We start from the raw sequence: 16,874 nt of genomic DNA on the forward strand, positions 1-16,874 counted from the left end.
TCTCCTCAGGACACAGTCTTGCAAGACCTCTGGAGACTGAACTCCCATTGATTTCCCTTGATTTAAAAGGCACAAATGATTCGCATGACCAGATCCAGAATGGATAAAGATGGAGAACAGCAGTGATTCTGATATCATCCTAAAAGCCTCTCTGACCCTCACTGTACAAGCCATCCTTTGATTCATCTGTCACAGCTGTATCTAACAGAAGTATTTACTTTCAAGGATCTTCCCAGCTTATTGTATTTTACCTACTGATTCCAAGCCCCAGCCTAAATGTCAACTTCTGTCTCTTCCGGATGTCTGTACTCCTCCAACATCTTGTTGTCACATGAATGGATCAGAAGGATTCTTAGTTCCCCTTTTCTCTGTGGACATTGCCCAACATAACAATAATCTCTAAGCAATACTCTGTGGCCAATCAAAGTGAAAAATATACAAGAGAAAAACAGAAAGAAAAGAAAAAGTGTTCTTCTTCCTTCTCAAATCTAAGTTTTATCTGTCTGGGAAATAAAAATATTAAATCTGACAGTCATACCCTAACTGGTTATCTTGTGAGATTTAACACTGACTTTAACAATACATCAGTGCTCTATTTTTCTTCCGTTTTATTTTATACTCTGATAACAGATATTAAGAAAACACTGCAGCTCTGCATAAAGACAGCACATGGCACTTTATCACCTAGATGCTGAATGTGTTGGTAGTCTTTCTAAGACTTCCAAATTCTGTGTTATTCTGCATGGTTGTATCACCTGGGTGTCTCATGAATATATTATTATGCTGGTGGATGTGTGGCTTTGCTGATGGAAGGTGCTTTTCTCATGCCTGGGGCATGAGAAACATAGGAGAAAAAAAATGCATGCTAGATGCCAGTTTCGAAAAAGTGAAAAAGTTTGGGATTTTTTTGTTGTTCTGTTTGGCTTTCTGTTCTTCCTGCAGAGCAAGAACCTTCACCAGTAATGTCTCTTCCAAAGTGGTTCACATAGGCCCACAGGCCCACAGCTCCCCATGTGATATGTGTAGTTATTAATTTGTTTCTTTACAGGAATCTATGGTTGAGTCAGTACAAATGGCTTCTACTTTGTACCTACTTCTGCTTTAATGTAGAGATCACCACACTAAAGAAACCCCAAAAATTACTCTTACTCTCTGTGATACTGCTTCTTTCATAGTTTTGTTTTACTTCATTCATCAGACATCAGTGAGGTCTGAAATGGTGATGAGAAGAAACTCTCCAGCCACTCGTGCTTCTGTTGCACATCAGGGCTTTGTATGTTAGACCCAAACATTAAAAGAGTAGACTTTGCCATACATGGCTCTTCTGTGTAGCTACAAAGGCAGATTGAACTTTATTGGATCTGTTTGGCCCTGTCCTCTCACTGCAGGGAACACATGGCATTGATGTTCTCACTCTTTCTAACAAGATCCAGGTAAAGAAGCTTATTTAGCAGCAGAGGATAATTCAGGGAAGAAGATCAGAAGAGCTCAGTCCTTCAGCAACTGGATATTTTGCGAACAAATAATCTGACAAGAAACCTTGTCAAAACCAAGCTCATTCAGCTTGAAAGATCTATCTACAGCCATCCTTCTTCTCATCTTTGTCATGGCTATTTATAAATAGACTTTAGAACTAGGGACAATGCTCATGGCTTCTGGACCAAGTTTTTCTGAGTGCACTGAAAACCAGGAGAATCAGTATCTACTGCAAGATTTGGAACATGCCTCAGGTACAAAGGAGAGACTGCAAGAATGGAGAACCCTGCATATGTAAATACACACTTGCAAACACACACACAAGTGCCTGCTAATACTATAAATCTTATATAATATGCTGGCACTTGTTCAAAACTTTGAGGCATTGGCATTATTTTAATCATTTTTTCCATTGAAGTAAAGAAACTGCATGTATAATTAAACAGTTGTATTGTATTGTAGAAATAACCATGTAATGACATAGTTAGAAATTCTTGGTTTTTCATGGTAATACCAAATATAATTACCATGTAATCTGCAGAAAGCAAACAAGGCTGTAATTATTCTATAATCCAATTAATTACAGGGTAGCAGATTGGTTATTTCTTCCCAATAAAACATACATGCAAAGGAAATTAACTGGTAGAGAAAAGATATTTTTCTCTTGAAGAAACTTATTTAATTAATGAAAAAAAAGGTTTATTAGAATTTCATGTCAAAGAACAAAAATGCACCTAGCTGTGGACATGTCTCTGACCAAACCCTGCAGTCTAATCTGGCATTATTCCATCAGCAGAAATACTTTCTTAACTGTTTTTCTTTTTAGCTGCTAGAGCTGTAATCCTTCCATTGCAATAACACCATATATTTGTATGATTCTATAGGAAGATACTCAGTTAAAAGCATAAAAAAAGGAAGTCTTACAAGTATTCCCCAAAATAGGGGGTTATGTGGGTTTGGAAGCCTGAGCTTCCTTATGCCACTTCCTGCAGTCATAAGGATGAGCTGACTGTGTCTGTTCCATCCTCTGCCCTGAGAGCAACCAAATCATTCCCTGACTTGGGCTGAGACTGATTCCTTTCATTTTAGTGAAGTACCCAATAAAACAGCTAGAGAGTCCTTTTGGTTTTCCCACAACTGAAGCAAGCAGCTCGAGGTCACATCATCCCCTAGACAGCAATGAAATATTTCTACAAACTGTATTTAGGGTATTTTGTGACCTCACCCACATTCCCAGTTCTATAATTCCAGTTAGTTTAATCTTCTTATTTATTTTTGAATAATCTTGTGAAGCATGCCACAGCAATCTGGCAGTAAATCAATGAAAGGCTGTGCTGTATGTGCAAGGGAGAGCTGAATGCAGCATCTCCCATCCATTCCTACTGTAAGTCTGAATCACTGTACACTCAAAACATTTGTGCCCAGCTTGAAGCTGCCTGAAGAGCTTGACTACTGTATAATAAAAATATTGTGTTCCTTTATATATTATTTAAGGACACTTTTGAAAAGGCTTTTGATCCTGTGAGCTGTTTCTACCAACCTGCTTCTGCTCCAGGTATTTATTGTAGCCCACCAGCACTTTCAGACTATTTAAAACCCCAGCCTTGTGATGACAAGGTCAGGTCCTAAGCCAGCAATGCTCTACTTCTCTGGGCTGTGTAAGGGTGCACATAAAGTAAAGACAAAGTCACCAAAACTAGAGATATTGTCCTCAGGTTCTTTCCTGCTCTATTCCTTTCCTTTGGAAATTTAATTGCTACAACATCAGAGACGCAGGTACGCTTTATCCCAACAGGGACTCAACACCTGGGGACAGCCCCTGCTCCCAACAGCCCTTGGTCTGTAGGTGTGGACAGACATCCTTTGGTGCGTGGTGCAGTTTCACACTCTGCTTCCTAAACAAGAAACCTCAATTCTTGATAAAGCACCATTAGACTGGCAGGGCACTAAAGAAAGATCCAAACTACTTTCATTCACCATGCAAGTAAAACCAGTCACAGAATTCAGTGGCAATTTGACTTATAATTACTGAGTTACAAATAAACATTTTTCCCTACTCCTGCCTGCCCAGCCTGCTGTGATCTCCTTTTTTTTCAACCTTGCACCACTCTAACCCTTAGTGTTTAGTTGTTAATCCTCTTGAGAGCAAGATGACAAGTGTGCAGTAAAGCAATGTTTGAGGGCATGCAAACAGTTATACTTCTGCACTTAGCAAGTGCTGTTTCTGTTTCCAGAAATTGTTTAAAGCTCTTCAAAATGTGAATAGATGGAGAGTATCTGAGAACTTTCTCTTTCCTCATACCTTCTTAATGAGCAAAAAATTCCATACTAAAGGAGTCCTGGGGATCAGGTTGTCACTTAGAAGATTTGGGCTCTCCTCATTAGATATTTAAAAAAGCTCAAGACATCTATTTTGATGCAAATAGAATTTTGAATGTGCATAATGTTTTATGCACATTCATTTTAGAGCATGAAACATATACACCACTTGAATGAATTAGGACAATAGAGTTCTGTCTCCTACAATATAAGTGTGAATTTCTGGGGAGGGGGACAGGAAGAAGCAAATTTCAAGGGTCATACATTGCTGTAATACTTTTTTCTATTTGCCTGCTGAGAAAAGTTTAGAAAGTCAAAGTGGGGGTAGGCTGCTACACAGCAGTACAGTACTTCTAAAAAGGAAATGCTTATACACAGTCTACCAGAGTTACACTCACTCTTGCCCCAAATTTTGAATTTATGGATATTCAATTTTGTGTGAAATACATCAGCCTGGATATGTGGAGTTGATTTTCTTTGTCCCTTGCTCACACTTGTAAAAGTTGCAATCAGGGACTCACACCATTGCAGGATTAGCGGTAAGACCCATTCCTGCTTTAGGACCACAAGTCCTCTGATGAATGGCTTGTCAGAGAAGGAATCTCTGCCTTATGCATGCTTCTTTTTCCCTTTTCTCCTCGGAGAATTGAGTTTATGCAATCATGTCACGTCTGAATGTTCCCTCACCCTTTCACTTTACAAACGATTTTTGAGCCTACCAGGCAATGCCCACCAAATTTGAGAGGATAAGTGTCACAGCATATGCCACAGCCCAGGCAGCCATGACACATCATTTTGCTTCCTTGTTTGATACAGTCCTACACTAGTATTTGGAACCATCCATTCATCCATCCGTCCATCCATCCATCCATCCATGGATTATCTTTTAGCTCTGTGTCTGTGTTGCCCTCTCTAGAGTAACCAGCAGCTTCACAAGCATAGAGCCCATGGCATTCCAAAGCACCTTGCAGAACAGATGTTTCTATCCCCAATTTACAGCTGCAGGGCCAAGGCACAGAGCAGCCAGCACCAATCCAGGCATCTGAAATCAGTTTGGGGTTTTTGTTCTTGGGTCTTCTTGTTGAGTGTCCAACATTGTCTCAGCAGTTTCTACATTCAAATCACAGCTCAAGCTGACTCCTGCTACAGCTGGAGGAACTCAATATCCCTCTAAATTTGGCCACAGATGAACTGCACTGGACACCCAGAACATGAGAAATTCATCCAAAAGGCCCAGCTGTACCAAGTCTGAGGATCTGCCCAGTTCTATAAGGAAATAGAGACTATTGGCTGAATCCCAGCTCACGTAAACACAGGACGTGTCTTTTTCTACTTTTGCCCCATTGCCTCTGCCATTTGCCTTTCAGCATTGGGAAAAAAATGGGGTGAGGTTCTGCACAGAGAAGAGCTTCATGGGTTGCACTGCACTAACTCACTCCCAGGGCTTGGAACAGTGAATAAACCAGGGTTTTGGTGAAGGATGGTGAAAACCCTAACCTGAAATATTTTAAGGACACATCACTATTCAGATGCATGAAGCTGCATATCACTGCAGTTCAGTGTTACTGCATGTATGTATTTCTTAAGGATGTTAAAAATCTGCTTTGCTTTGCTACTGAAAATTAATATTCCTGTTTAGCAGGAAATAATGATTTTTAAACTCAATGCAACAAACCCCCAAAATCTTGATGACAGGAGCACTTATTGCTCTGCTAATTGAATAATGTGAATTAGTGAGAATGGTATTCCACTGCACAGTGTCTGCTCATGTGATTAAAGACTTTGTAGTGCAGACAGCCCTATTAATACCATATAAGCAGAACTAAGCCTGAATTTTTATTATTAAAATTCGTTTTTTCAATATAGTTTCTGGGTGGAACTTGGAATAAAAAAAAAATAAATTATCTCCTCCTCTATCTTTCTCCACCCTTCCATCATGTAAAATCACATTGACTCCACCCAAGATCAGCAGGAGGTTTCAGACAATAGATATTTTATTTTTTTTTCCTCCAACTGTTAATAGCTGGGGACTTTAAAAACCTTCTAAAGCCATTGTACAGATATTGGTCAGTCAAGGCAAGCACCGAACTCTGCAGGAAAATGTGGATTGTTGGGTGCTCATTCCTTTGCTCATTTAGAATGAAACCTTGCCAAGGACAGCGTTCAGGGAAGATTGGTTAGAATATTGTTAGGACTCACTGAACTCAGTGCTTAGCATGTGCTAATGTGCTTTGATAAATGAACTTCTGAGTAGCAGTACTGGGCTCAAACTGCAGCCTGAAACATCCCTCAGCCTGACTAAAGTCCTCTGAACCTCTTGTTCCATAAATGTCATTTTTTGAATCTTACTTAGGGGGGATGAAAATAATATTCTCACCAGGTCTGACTTCCTAATAAAATACCAAACATGTGAGTTTTGTTCTTATGGTTTTGGCTTGGATATTAATTTTGTATTGTCACTGTAGAGAAGGCAAGTAAAAGATGCATTTGGATTCAGCGAAGTCTTAATTCAAATGGCATCTGCATGTGCATAACCTTCAATTTTTTGAACAGCATTTGTTTTTGTCATGTGGGAGCACATGTGCACACTACTGTGGGGACAAAGCAAGAAAAAAATTGGTTGCATACTGTTGAATTATTCTGAATCTAAATGTGACATTAAAATACATTCCTATGTCATGCAGGTATAGCACTTATCCAGACTTTCAGGAAAGGAATAAGGAAAGGGAAGATAAAAGATATGAACAGAAGGGTGTAATAATAAGCCCTAAGCAACAGAAAGCAAACTGTCTCCTTCAGAGCCATTCTAACCCTTTTTGCCAATGCACCCTATCAGAGTCCCTTAATTGATGGTTTATTGACAGCACAAGCAGTAATGGCTCCTTTGGAGCTCTTACACTCAGTGCTGTTGGTGTCTGTTTAAGGAGCGTTAATCTGCCAATTATTGACATGACAGAAAGTAATGACTCCTTGGAAACTATTATGTTGTATTGTGTCAGGGCAAGTTTTTCAGCAACTCCATGCTTTAATGAGGAGTAAGAGTGCTATAGATAACACTAAGAAATACTGCAACACTGCAGCACCAGAACTTCAAAATCAATACTATAGGCAGCAAAATATCCACCAATGGATTGCAAGAATTCATGTTCTGTCCAGTTTAATCTCATGTTCTGTCCAGTTTCATCTGCATGCATAAGGAAAACAAAATAATATCTCCAAAGGAAAGATCAGTGTGTATTAAATTCATATCAAGCGTGGAATCCATAAAAAAAATTCTCAGTCTAATATTTTTTTCATTTGAGATGTAAGCGCTTCATCCCTAAAGCCCCTGAGCAAGCACAGTGACACTTAAAATGTCCATCACTTCTCAGAATGAGATATAGAATAGCAAACAGCACAGCATGGTGAGAGAGTGCCTGGGGTTGGGACTTAGACGCAGAGGAACATTTTCAACACCACTTCTGTGATTCCAGTGCCAGCATTCAGGTAGAGGGCCAAGCACACATTCAGGGAGCTTTTTCACCACAGCTATTCTGGTACCTCCTACTGCAGTATTGCTGGCCAGCACAGCTGTGCCTGTGTCAGGAGATTTTGCCAGCATGTTTACACTAGCCACAAACTGCACTTTGCAAAGCCCTTCACCAGCCTGGTGAAGACCTGTGCATCTGCAGTGTGGTCCCACCTTCCTTCCCCAAGCCTTGTATTCCCATCTTCTCCTTTGTGACAGATTCAATGATCACACATTTAGCTGTGAACAAAAATTATCATTTTGGGGGCAGGGTGTGTGCATGTGTGTGTGTGTGAGATTTCTTTTGCGCTGGATCAGCTCACTGGTGCAGCCAGCTGCACAGCTGTGCCCTGTTAAAGCTAACTCAGAGAAGGAGAGGGAACACACAGCAGGACCCCGGGCTTTCTTTGGCTTAAACTGCTCCACAAACCACACTCTTTGAGTGGTACATCCAGTGATATCTCATCCAGCATAAAGATCACTGGTACAAAGTCATCAGAAGTGACAGCTTTGGCCTAAGAGAGAAAGCCTATCCAGGTTTTGGTGTTTCACATCATTCAGTCACAAAATGTTTGATCCAGTACCAGAAGGCAAATTTATTATATCATTGAAATGTGGCCTCAGCCTGTACCCCAAACTACTTCCAGTTTGAAGAGGCAACTAAAAAAAGGCTGGAATAAAGGATGCATTATCTACCCAATTTCAGTGGAAGATGTAAGGTCTAGTGACCTGACCAAAACTGCACATCAAGTCTATGTCTGAGGGGGAAATTTAATTTGGATTTTCCAAATCTCACTTTGATGCCTTGTCCATAAAACCCTTCCTCGCTCTTATGCATATTCTTTTCATTCCAGAGACAGCAAACTACAAGGCATGATTTTTCAAAAAAAGCCTGATCCTTTTGAAGTGCCACAAATCATGTTTGAAAATCTGACCTTCCTGCCAATGCTAAAGTGGAAAGTGAAAAGTCTCAATTTACATATGCAATGCATTTGGAAAATCAACACAGAGCAGTTGCTTTAATGATTTGCTGCTTAGGTAAAACTTTGAAGATGACCAAAATTTGGAAGTCATAGAGCAAAGACAGGCAAAGTAGTAAGTATTCTGCTCTCTTCCATTTCTTTTCAAATATGGTTAAAAAGAAGATCCAATACCCAACACCTGAGTATTTAAAAAGTGGCAGAATTTTCTGGGTTTCAAAGTATTGGCTTCTCTTATAGTGAGGAAAATTAAGTGTAATTGTGATGTAAAATTTTCTTTTCTGATACAATTATCTATTGGTAAAACTACCACTTTGTAGAAAATAAGGTTATTCTAATGAATCTGTTCAATCTAATCTTCATAATCATGGTATCTCCAAGGAAGAAAATTAATTGGATGAAGTTAAATATCCCCTTTTCATGTCAACAAAATTGGTTTTTCTGGGGATTAAAGGATTAACGTGGTGTTAAATCCCTAAAGAGGTTAAAAACACTTTATTATTCATTAGAAAACACAAAGATCGGACCGTTATTTTGTTCTTATGTCGCTGTTTGTCATTTCAATGGAAGAAGAAAAAAAAAAGAACAGGAATACACTGATAATTTAAAGACCCAACTCAAGCATAATTTTTAAAAGATTTTTGAAATTAGCATACTTTCTTTTAATTAATTACAAATAATCAATGTATTTAAACAATAAATATACTCAGTTTTTTTGGGTTATATTAAAGGTATCTGTCGATGAGGAACAGGAGATAATATAGAATGAAGTTGAAGTTCTTCATTGATATGTTAGAATTTCAGGTAATTCCACAAGTATTCCCAAATTAATCTTTTCTTTAAGTTATCTTTTTTAAAGCTATAGAAGGAAGAAAATTTTCCATTAACTCTGTGTTAGAAGGAATCCTTACTGAGGGGAAAGTTCTTTAAGTAAAAGAATTAATCCTCACAAAACACTTCCTTCATCATTCTGGGACTGATCTTATTAAAGTCAGTGAGAGTCTTTCCAGTATCTTCAGTGAGCAATGGAACAAGTCCTAAGAACTGTGCTTGGTAAACACCATTAAAACCTACATTTTTCTAATCTGTTACAGAAGCAAAACTTTGCACTAAGATGTTGTTTTGTTTGACATCCTTTATTACATTTAAATTGATAAAATACTGCTTATATTAACAGCTTATTTTATTGTCCTTTTGCCACTCCTGCTTTGGCCAAGTGTTTTAGCTCAGAGTTTAACAGTGCCAAAAGTGAGATCAGTGTATGGATTTCCTGGTGGAATTCAAAGATGAAATCCTAAGGACTGTGAAATGGAAATGTGGCTTTAAAACCCCGAGATTCATGGTATCCTGTCACAGCCAGCAGTATTAGTCAGTGGGCCAGGCATATCTGCAGAAAGGCTTACATTTTCTACGTGCTCCTAGTGCATGAATAGATTCCCCAGACAAAAACCACCTACCTCTGCCGCCAACCTCACCCCAAAAAACAAAGTTCAAAATGTCTGTTTCCACCAGCTCAACACATATCATGGAAGAAGTTTGTGATTTGGAAGCTGCTTCACAAAAACTTCACTGACACAAGTGAAGTTCACTTCACTTGTGGCGCTAACTAGCAGCATCTGGAAGAATTCAATTCAATCTGCCAGTTAGCAGTAATCCACATAGTAGGGAGCAGGGAGAGGAGGTGCATGTTTGTAGGCATGCCTACTGAAACACAGCTCTGTCTCCTGATTCTTTCTTAGCTGGGGAAGGTCTGGAGAAGGTTCCTGGGCATCGAGGAATGCCTGGATGGGAAAAGTGGAAAGAACCTAAACAGGCTGATATTTGTTATCTGTTGCACTGAGGCTTTGGCTTAGCATGACTCCACTAACAAGACACAGGGCTCAAATCCTTGGCACCAATACACCGCTCCTGAAAAAAAGTGCTTTACAGCAGTACTTTAGCTTCTGTGGATTTGCCCCAGCATCTAATCTGAATTGCATGACACACGCTGTGAACCCCCCCAATGTTTTACTGTTCACACAGGCCCAGCCAAGGTGTAAGTGCGAGCCAAAATATACCAAAACCCAGTTGCATAATGGGTATTTTAGACAACAATTAATGCTAACTATAGGGAGAGCAGCAGAGAACTCCACGGGTGCAGGATGGGGGAAGAGAAAGTTTTCAAATATTTACAGAGAAATGGAGAATCAGAGGGACATGGGAAGGTTGTTCCAGATGTCAGGAGCTGCAGAGTAGCTTGCTCAGCGGTACTCAGTGTCTAATAGAATGCCCTGTGGTTAAATCTCCATCAGTATTTTGTATACAAAACCAAAATCTTACACTATGGTTTCCTCCCAGACCTTGCTGTTGCTGTGAAACTATCCCAGACCCATTTCCTCAGCTGATGTCACTCTCATTAAAGCAGTAAATTCCTTTATCTCCCACTGCTCGAGCTCTTTTCTAACCTCAGTGTCCAACTCAGCCAGCCTCATGCTGCCACCTCCTCTACAGAGGTTTTAGTTCAGGCTTCAGCTAGTGAAAAAGGAATGTCAAAGTACAAATAACTGAGAAATGAAAAAGTAGGGCCAAAATATCACAAGAAAGCTCATATTGGAGCATGTCCAAGATGAACCAGAACAGGAAATTCTGAAAGCATCATAATAGATATTTTCTTGGTATCTCCTGCCAAATTTTGGCAGTCCAGTAAATAGGAATAAATTGACAAACTGGGTTTATCCACTGAATGCAGGCTTTGACCCATACTAGTCATATCCATCTTTAGTCAAAACTCAGCTCCACAAAACCCCTGAGGCTTCTTCCAGTCCTGCTGCTTTGATGTCTGTATAAGGAAGGTTTATACTGGGAGCCTTTGGAGCATCTCATATGGTTCAATTTTCAGCATTGAAAACCAACACATTTTCCCAATTCACACCCCATTTATTATAATAATATCTACATGATATGATATTATATTATATGCATAATATATTATACATATTATTATATAATATTCTTCTGTACTCCTACTCCACTGCAGAAGTCTTTTCCACATCTTTCCCAACATCAAACACTGTCTTTACAGCTTTGTTTCAGGAGACTGATAGTTAAAGGAAAGGGATGAGGCTCCATGGAAACTTCCCTTGTGCTGGTCATTGTCATCAAGTGGGTAAGTGTTGGATCCCTGGCACTCAGGATCCCACAGCTGCTGTTATACCACAGTGTGCTGCTGTATCACCTGGCACAATGTCGAAACAGATGCCGACTACCCCCGCACTCCAACATACATTTTGAACGAGGTAATTTCAATATTCACACCTTTTAAAGAAGCACGATAATTTTAGAGTGAAGTAGAGAGTAAAACCACTGATGTGTATTGAAGGTAATGCACATTCTTTGGCTCTTTGTTGTGCTCAGCAGGTGGTAATCAACAACCTGATAAGATTAGTGAGACCTTTAACATTTCAGAAAGGAGTTTAGGAGCCATGAAAAACTCTTCAAATTGATGAGTATTGCAGCAAGCTCACCCAGGGCAAGAGCATATTGCACTCATCTTTTGTTTATCTCATCCCTGACAGTAGATATCAAACTTGTAATGCATTTTATAAAAATAATAACGCATGAAGACAATACTCCCACAAGCCTTTTCTTTATGGCTAATGATGGATACTCTTTTTAAATCAAAAACTATCTGGACTTGCAATGTAGAAAAATAGAAAACCAGAAAGTTGTCACTTGGTTTTAAAGTTGTACTGGGTTTACCTAGCAGGGCTGATTTCATAGCAAAGAATAAGTGCTTATGAAAAAGAGAAGAAATTTTGAGGGCAAATGTATTCACTGGTGTATTAATGACAGCAATATTGTACAATGATGATGGCTGCTGTAGTTTTCTCAAATTAAGCCATGGATCAGATGGACAATCATGCTGCTTTTTCCAAAAGGTAGTGAGCCCTGGTCACAGTGACCCTTTCCACTTTGCTCAGTTGTTGTATCCCAGAAATTGGAAATAATTCAGTACTACTTTTCCTGGAAAACAAGTCTCTTCAGAGTTACAGGAATAATATATGAGTATGAATAGAAAGAAGGTAGTTTTTCTGTCTGGAAACTGAAAAGAATTGTGTGGGGTCACCAATTTTTTATAGTTGCTTTGTGTGAGCTTGGAGTGCACCAATTTCATACTAGAAGTCTGACAGTAAAGCTGGTTTGAGATTTCATCAGGATTCAGAGCTGCAAATGTCTAACCAATGGCCCTTAGAAGTTTCAGTACTAGAATGGAGGAATTCTCACAAGACCAAGAATTGCAGTTATTGATGAGATTTAATCTCACTACATACAATTCTGTGCAGAGACAAAAACAGTTGCAAGCACAAACTCTATGTCAGCTCATGTCAGCTGAATCTAGGAAATGTCCTGCTTCTGTCCATAAAGAGTGAAGGCTTTGCAGAAACATTACAGCCCAAATTTCTGTAAGTTTGGGTTTGCTTCTAACAGTACAATTTGCATGAAATAACTGGAAAGGCACAAGTAAAGGAGCAGAAGTTAAAAATTCCACTGAGGTTAATCAAATCACACTGATTCGTATAATTCTAAGCCAAAGGCTTCAGCAGGCTCTCATGGCAGTATAGTCTCCATCCTCACCAACCTAGGAGTATCCAGCTGCTGGAGCAGGTGTGTCTGCTGCAATAGTTCCAGTCACTTTCAGATATTCATTAACAAAAGCTGTATTTAAGGAGAAACACTTTATGTGTTTGTACTACGTGACACAAAGTTAAGTTTTGTGTGGTAATGGGAGTCTGACCTTTTCTTAGATTCTATTTCTGTAATTGATATCCACTACATTGCATTTTTAATCAGGTTGTTCATGAGTGTGGGGTTGTTTAGGTCTCTTGCTTCCAACAGGTTATACTGAAATCTGGGCTTTGAAAATTACAGAAGAAGGTAAAGGAATAAGAGCCAATGGTGGCTGAAAACCATTTTTGTTTGTGCTAATATTAAATATGGAGAACTGTTAAAGAGGAGGTAGATGCAGGCTTTATTCTGGCAAGGTTTATAGGCTATAAGTCTAATTTGGGGCAAAGAAGAGAAGAATGTAGTTTTTCTCTCTAATTTATGCAGAATCAGCTTCCAGCCACCTGGAGTTAAGATGATGGATATAGTTACACCTCTGGTATGTGACAGGATGTTTGAGGAAAAGGGAGTGTATTTGAAACCCCAAAATGGGACAGAAAATAAAGACAGAATGGAAGATCAGGACTGAGTTATTAAGTGACATGAATGCAAAAAACAACACTTTTGGGAGATTTAGATAAAAATAAGATTTGGATTCTGTGCCGTTTTAAATTGCATTATTGGCCTTTTCCCCAGAAAATAACCCAGAAAAACCTCACTCAGTTTGCCAGAATTCTGGGATGATTCTCTACATGAAAGTAAACGTTTCTCAAAAGAGAGAGAAGACTTCTCACAAGAGAATAGGCTGCTTCCTTCAGAATTAGGCCCTTTGATTTATTTTTCCCCTCTCACATAGCCACAATGAAACCACTTCAGTTCCTGGCCAAATATGAGTAACCCATATTGAAAATTAGAAATGTTGGACAGATAAAAGCAGGCCCAGATCAACATTTCCACTACCAAATGAGGTAAATCTGATTCTTAACTCTAGCTTCCGATCTGAATTACCCTAAAACAAAGCTGTTAAATGACAAGGCAGCCAGCTCAGACAGGGACTTTGCAGCTCTGCAAGCTGTTTACTGCACTGCAGCCACACTGCCTGCATTAGCTGCAAACACAAGCTTCAGGTGAGCCCTGTGCCAGAGATGTGTGGTGATGGTGCACTGTGTTTTGAAGCAGTTGGACAGAGCATTATTCATATATAAATATACATAAAATTTTATCAGCATTATTCCTGCAGCAGCAAGACTCAAACACTTATTCTTGTCCTTGAACAGATTCTCACATATGCCCCGACTCCTGAGCTGCTCCAGAGGGACTGAAACCATCTGAGAGGTCCCACAGTTTAATGCTGGTGTTGATGAATCTGTGCTGCACCCCAATTTGCCGGTTTGCCATCCCCACAATTTTACCCTGATTTCTGTGGGAAGGAAGCAATGGACGGAGCCCTGCAGGAGTCATGAGCTGCAAGACACCTTAAGATGATGCACTCTTTATCATTCCATGTCACCACAAACAAGGCAGAGAAAAGCAGGGTTCAGCAGACACGTGGCAGGCACAAAATATCCTCTCTCTGCCCTGAAGGGCTTCACAAATTCATGCAGCTCAAGCTTCAGCCAGAAAGGGCTGAGCCACAGGATCTCTGGATTCATCTGTAAGGGTGACAGGTGTCAGGGTATTTTCAAGGACCATCTGCTTGGAGGATGAATGGAACAATGCCCCCTCTGCCTCTCCCCGCCATACTCCCAGTCAAGGCACTGCAACGCACAGCTCAAATGTTTTTCACCAACTGGGGCATGAGTAGAAAAAGTTTAATTGACTTCAAAAGTCCTTGAATCTGGTTCATAATGTGCAACTGAACTTTGGACAGTAAAATCCTTAAGGCAGGAACATCAAGTTTTATAACCTGACAGTCACTTAAACCTCCACCCACTTAGAGCATTACAGAAATGATCAGTGTGAAGATCTCAGCAGTGCAGCTCTCTGCCTTTGAACACCCCTATCTCTGGCCACGACTCACCTGAATTAAAGGTTCAGCAGAACTAAAACTTGGTCATATTAATAGATCCCAGGCATCACAGCTCTGCCTGAGCACAAAAACACCCCAAGCCATCACAGAAGGGAAAAGATCTTGCAGGATTACGCAGACAATAATAAAAGTGATCAGACCTTCCACACTCCTGTCTTTGCCCTGCTAAGAAGCAGGGATTCAGGGGAGCATCTCTGTAGTGCATGAGAGAAAATGGACCTGGAAGGCAATGGAACAGAACCTCCCTCTGTGCCAGCTCATGGCAGTCAGGGATAGCACAATCTTCTCTTGCTTACAGAAGTGTGCCTTTTATTAGAGGTTGAATTGTGAGCCTCCAAACTCAGACAATTCTATCAAACCCACCCTCTGTCAGGTTTGCCTGGAGAACTGAAGAGAACACTGACAGAAGCAGTCCTGACATCATCCCAGCAGGAAAAATGACAATTGTCTTGCTGAGCCTATGTACCTTGCAAATGTATCATGCACAATATAAGCTGCTTAAATTTTAGTTTAAATTATGATATTTTAAGTATAAAATAATTTGTAATTTACCTGCTATTTTAATATTTTAAATTTAGGAAATTACATATAAATCTAAAAGAAGCCCCTCTGTTAAAATCAGCTTTGATACTGATCCATAGATTTAAAGCTATAAAGTGTTTTGTTGGCCAAGGAGAAATCATTATTCCAGCCAAGCCTCAATAAATTTCTATGTTGTAGTTCCTAAAATATTTTCCTGGAATTTATGGCATCATTGGAACTTATTCCTTACACTTTTCAAACACATAACTGTATTATTTTGCCAGTAATTTTATGTTTTGCACTAAATCACTGGATTATGAATGTTCCCATTCTTCTTAGACTTTGTTTTTTTGTAAATCAAATTAATCACAATTTAGAAGTACATAAACTTGATAGGACATTTTTATAACTTTGTTGAGCATTTCAAACTGGATATACACAAAACCCATTAAAATAAGAAAATATCTTGAATCAATATAATTTGAGTACATTTATCAGTGGTATAGAATAAATCAGTTTCTAGAATCTGATTTAGGCCACTCTGTAGCTTCAGTGACAGCCACAAATCATGTACACACATACAGATTTCCTTACATCTCCCCAGTCTCCTCTGCAAAGAAATCTGTTTCCTTTCTGTCCACTCAGTGTTTTCAATTCTCACTCTTTCTGCACTCTCAGCCTTTGTTTTATAATAAAACAACACACTCTACTACTTATAAGAGAGCATCAAGCATTAAGAAGTCTGTGTACTCCTTTGGTGCTGCCCTAGAATTATCTTTCCATACAAGATGTAACTTTCTCTTTCTGTACCTTCTGCAGCTGTAAAATGCCAAATGTCTGCAGCCACAGAGAGAGGCAGAGATTTATTAACCCAAGCCAGACTTTGAGAACTGCAGAGGAAATTTCTGCTGAGCAGATGCCCCACAGAAGGCATTTGCAACACCTAAAATTAACTTTCCCTTTCAAGGGACTGAGCAGCCTGTAGGACCTAGTGCAGCTCCCAGTTCTGCTGCTATTGTTATTTCAGTTATAGCTCATGCTTATCCTCAATGGCAGAGTTTCAATACACTCACCACACTCAACAATTGCAGCAATTAGGAGGAATAGCAGGTAACAGCTTAGAGAGGGGCTTATTTTAAACACGGGGTGCAAGTCTCATCAGGCAAAACAGCTGCCAGAGAGGTGCTGCAGATGCTGTCCACAAAAATGGATTCATGAACTGTATTAGCCCACTCTGATCTCTTCTGATTTCTAGCAATATCCATTTTTGGTCCGTGTAAGCCTCACACAAACACACTCTGATGAAGTTCACCAGTGCCCTGAAATTCCTATGGTCTTTCTTGCCCTTTTTGATGAGCAGCTGATTTGTCAGCATGTGTTCCACAGAGCTGCTGCT

This window comes from Camarhynchus parvulus, chromosome 7 (assembly GCF_901933205.1).
Source record: "Camarhynchus parvulus chromosome 7, STF_HiC, whole genome shotgun sequence".
Taxonomy (NCBI): domain Eukaryota; kingdom Metazoa; phylum Chordata; class Aves; order Passeriformes; family Thraupidae; genus Camarhynchus; species Camarhynchus parvulus.